Source organism: Balaenoptera borealis (genome assembly GCF_965194805.1).
Source record: "Balaenoptera borealis genome assembly, chromosome: 8".
Classification (NCBI taxonomy): Eukaryota; Metazoa; Chordata; class Mammalia; order Artiodactyla; family Balaenopteridae; genus Balaenoptera; species Balaenoptera borealis.
The window spans coordinates 116,035,251-116,040,370 of record NC_138865.1 but is presented as its reverse complement, the minus strand read 5'-3'; positions in this window follow the sequence as shown (position 1 = coordinate 116,040,370).

The following is a 5,120-nucleotide window of genomic DNA, read 5'->3' as shown; positions in this document are numbered from 1 at the left end:
TAAATAAAGAGCAGAGTTCAGAGACTTTGAAAGACTAATTTTAATTTCAGCTCTGTCACTGACTTGCTGGTGGCTCAGAACAAGATCCTGTGTCTTTTTTTTTTTTTTTAATTTATTTATTTATTTATCCTTGGCTGTGTTGGGTCTTCGTTTCTGTGTGAGGGCTTTCTCTAGTTGCGGCGAGCGGGGGCCACTCTTCATCGCGGTGCGCCACTCTTCATCGCGGTGCGCGGGCCTCTCACTGTCGCGGCCTCTCCCGTTGCAGAGCACAGGCTCCAGATGCGCAGGCTCAGTAATTGTGGCTCACGGGCCCAGTTGCTCCGCGGCATGTGGGATCTTCCCAGACCAGGGCTCGAACCCGTGTCCCCTGCATTGGCAGGCAGACTCCCAACCACTGCGCCACCAGGGAAACCCCTGCGTCTTTTTTATTTTTTCCACTCCCACCTCCTCCCTGCTTCTTCTGGAGTTTCAGTTTCCTCATCTGGAAACTAACAACGCTTCATAGAGTATGGCAAAAGGAGTCACTGAGATCATGGGGAAATAATGCAGAGATACTGAGCTCCTAACACATAGTAACTGCTTAGTAAGCTCTGGCTGGAATAATAGCTATTGTTTGTTTGTTTTTTCTTTTTTTCTTGAAGTGTAGTTGATGTACAACATTATATAAGTGACAGGTGTCCAGTAGAGCAACTCACAATTTTTAAAAGTTATACTCCATTTATAGTTATTATAAAATATTGGCTAGTCATAACTATTGTTAATGTCCTCCTTGAAACAACAAGGGGTTTGCTCTGCACTTTTATGTCAAAATTCCCTGGACTGACCCACTCTCCTTGACCACTGGAAAGCTCAGGAAGAGCTGACAAAAACTTTCATTCATTCATTCATTCAATCATTCATGCATACATGCACAAGGTGATTCAGCAAACATTTTCTGGGTATTCTCTGGGTGCCAGGCCCAGGGCTGGATGCTGCTGGTTGGGGGCAGAAAGGAGGGTCCTGCACGGAGGAGAAAACCATCAAGTTCATCCTCTGTGCAAAGGGAAGTGGCTGAGCCCCTCTGTCCACATCCTGTCATCCCCCCACCCCCACCCCATGGCTGGTCCATCTGTGTCCTTTTCCTGTGCCTCTTTCATCCCGGCCTGGGGCGCCTCTGCATCCCCAACCCACCAGCAGCCATTTCCTGCCCTTCTGTCATCTGCTTCCTTTGATCCTTTTGTCAAGAGACTCTTAGAAGCCTCCGAACCGTTGGCAATACTGGCAACCTCCGCCGTTGGGCTGGTGACCCCACAGAGGTTGGAGCCAACGTGGGCTTCTCTTGGGATGCTGCCTTGGGAGACAGATGGATTCTGGCCTCATTCATTCACTCACTCATTCAGCATTCAGCATTTGTTCACAGGCTCCAGGCCTGTGCGGGGCCCACAAAGTGAAAAAGACAGGCGTGGTCCCTGCCCTCACGGAGCTCCCACCCCAAGGGATGACCGCCCATCCCACACCAAGGGGATTCTGAAGGGAGATGGGTGTGCCTTGTCGGTCAGAAAGAAAACAGGGCCTTGGCCTCCAAACACAGGCCTCTGCCCTTCACCTGGCACGACTTCCCAGGCCTGGCTCAGGGCAGGAGCTCGGCTGATGCTGTCGAGGGGGGCTGATGTTGTCGAGGGGCTGCCATTTACTGAGCACTTACCACACGCTGTGCACACCAGCTCAACTGTTTGTGCCAGGCAGGAATCTGCGGACTCCTCACTCTGGCCCTGTGAGGGAGGTACGGTTATTCTCCCCATTTTATAGACAAGAAGATGGAGGCACGGAGAGATGAAGAAGCTTGCCCAGGGCCCTGCGGCTTGACGATGGCAGAGCTGGGTTCTGAACCTTGTTTGCCTGAGTTCAGGCACCACACTGTTCCACCTCCTGGTGAAGGAATGGGGGGTGGGCTGCTCCAGGCCTAAGGACCCTAGACTCACCTCCGCTGCACAAGGTGGGGGGCCCGCCCTTTCTGTGCTCTGGCTTCAGTAGTTCCAGCGGGTGGCTGGCCGGGTGGGAGGGTGGGAGAGGGTCAGGAAGGCAGGTGGAGGCCCACCTCCAGGGGAGGCCCTTCAGAGGCAGCTGTGTGGATTCAGAGAGAGGCCTCCTTTCTGCCCCACCCCCTCCTGGGGCCTCCAGAATGAGGGAGGAAGGGGAAGAGGGCGGACAGTGGGGGGGATGGTGGGGTCATCTCTGAAACAGGCCACGGCAGGGGCGGGGGAGAAGCGGGCAGGGCAGTATCTTCACAGCCCTGGGCCACCACCTTTTCTTCCCCCAATGCAGAGGCGGCCGTTCCATCCATCCGTCCATCCGTCCATCCATTCATGTACTCATTCACGTATTCATTCACTCACTCTCTCAATCATTCACGCACTCATTCACACGCTCACTCATTCACACGCTCACTCATTCGTTCACTCAGCTACCACGTGGGCAACAGGGTACGCAGGTGAGCCCAGTGTCTCTCCACAGGGAGCTTCCAGCAGGGCAGCCGAGGACACACACGGAGAGCACGCAAACGGGGTAGGTCAGGCTCGCTACGCGCTGTGCACCTGTGCTGACTGACGGGGAGGAAAGCAGTGGAGTGAATGCGGTTGGGCCGGTGCCTCCCTGAGGAGATGACCTGCCGGAAGGATCAATATGAGGAGGCCCGGAAGGCCTGGGGAGAGGGTCTCCGAGTATCCGGAACGGCAAGTGTAAAGGCCTGGAGGAGGGGAGGAGGGCAGCCTGTGTGTGAGATGGAGGAGGGACTGGAAGATAGGGACCAAGGAAGATGGGGACCGAGGCAGAGTCGTGCGTGGGCTGGTGCTTGTGGGCACGGAGTCCGATGCCCTTCTGGGTACAATGCGAAGCCACTGGGGGTCAGACATGAACCCAGACTTGTCTTTGAAGGCACTGTGGGCTTCCCTGGGGCTGCACTTAGCGGGAGGCCCCGGGAAGGGGGAGGCGGAGGCAGGGAGGCCCTGAGGAAGCTGGTGTGCCTCTCCGGGGGGTGGATGGAGAGGTTGGACCTCGGGGTAGCTGTGGGGAGGGACAGGGGACAGATTTGGTGACAGAGCCAACAGGACTTGCTTATGACTGGTGTGGGGGTCAGGGAGGACCCTGAGTTTTGGGACCTTCACTTTTCAGCACTTGGGACAGAAAGGGGCCTGAGGTTGGGGTGAGAAACTCCCCCCATAAGTGGGGCGACCCCCAGACGACAGGCTCCCTGGGACCCACAGCCCCACCCCATGTCCTTGTTCTTTGTGGTCAGTGGAGGCCCCGTGCAGTGTTTGCCCAGCCATCCGGGCCCTCAGGGGCCGGCGGCCAGTCTGTCCATCTGCATCTGTCTGTCTCAGAGAGGAGGAAACCGGAGGCAGAGGGAACATCCGCCAGGGTTGGAGCCAGACCCTCCTCACTCCGCTTTGCCCTGGAAGCCTCATCCCGGGAAGCTGAGGTTTGGATGCTCTGCTGGCTGCAGGTGGTGCCCCCTGTACCCTGGGATCGGCCCCCACGACTGCCGGCTGTTTACCCATGAGGCCCTCTCCCTGCCAGAGACCCCTGGTTTCCATGAGGACAGCTCCCCTGGGGGCCGAGGAGGGCGGTCTTAGGGTCAGGGCCGTACCATGAGGCAGCCGGCGCTGTGGGACCCCGGGCGCTGAAGATACCACCCTGCCTGCTTCTCCGCGTGGCCTCAGAGACGACCCCGCCATCCACCCCACTGTCCACCCTCTTCCCCCTCCTCTCTCATCCCCTTGTCCAGCAAATCTACCCTTTAGGTCCTTCCCGTCAGTCAGCTCTGCCCCTCCCTCTGCTGCTCCTGTCAGGCCCCCCATTATTTCTTGCCTGGACATCTGCAGCAGCCACCCCGCTGGTCTCCCTGCTTCTCCCTTTGTCCCTGCAGTCCCTTCTGCTCGGGGCAGCCAGAGCAATCTTTCTGGAAGGTTCTTCTGAATGTGTCACTCCTCTGCCTAAAACCTTCCATGGCTCCCCATTACCCTCAGTATAACATTGAAACTAACATAAGCCCGGGAATGGCCCAACCCAGGCTGACCTCTCTACCTCCATCCTTCAGTGATACTTTCCGTAGCTCTCGGCTTCTGAAACTGAATATTTTTAAATTGTTTGAATTAGCTCTGTTTCATTCTCGCCCCCTGGGCCTTTGCACGTGCTATGTGTCCTTTGCCGGGAGCACCCCCACAGCCTCTGCCTGGCTGACTGCTACTCCAGCTTTGGGTTTCAGGTTAGCTCTCTTCTCCTAAGGCATCCCTAGACCCTGCCCCCTCCCCCATCACACACCTGACCACACTGGACAGGTCCTCCTCTTCAGGGCCTCTCTATGCCCACACACAGTAGGTGCCTGGGAGAACGTTCAAGGGCAGGCTGGGAGGATTGGTGGGTCGTGCTCAGGCCTCTGGGGTATGTGTGCCGGCGAGAGAAGGAGGCAGCTCCTGGAGCCATTGTCACAGCAAATGTAACCTCCCATCTCCAGGGCCCCAACATGGTCCCATGGAAGACCCTGAGCCACTGCCACAAATGGAAGAGCAGCTGGAGGGCACTGGGAGGGCTCTGCCCACAGACAATCATACTGGTGACGGTGTCGTGCTCTGTGCCGAGAGACACCTTTGCTCGAGCTCATTCTGTCCCTTTATCATCCCCAGGTCACAGATGAGGAAACTGAGGCTCTGAGGGGGTGCCGTGACTTGCTCAAGGTCACACAGTCATAACGGAGCTGGGGTGGGAACCCCGGATTCTGGCTGTACGTATCATCAGTCACCACCTGGCTGGCTTTGGGCACTTCACCTAGACCCCGCAGGCCTCGGTTCTTTCTCCAGAAAATGGGCTTCTTAATAGTAATGACTGCTTTTCGGGGTGTTTGTGGTACCAGCACCCTGCAGGTGAGTGATGCAGGCCCAGCTTTCGGAAGAGGTGGGTCAGAGAGGGAGAGACAGTGATGTGGCCGTGGTCACAGGGCATGGGGGGGTTTGGGTTAGCCTCTGAGGCCAAGGCTAGTGGTACTTGGTGAGATTTTCTCCATTAAGCTTCTCTCTGAGACCATAGCCATTGGGGCTGGGGGTGGGGTGGGGGGGGTGCACCGCTCGGCCAAGTCAAGGGAGAGC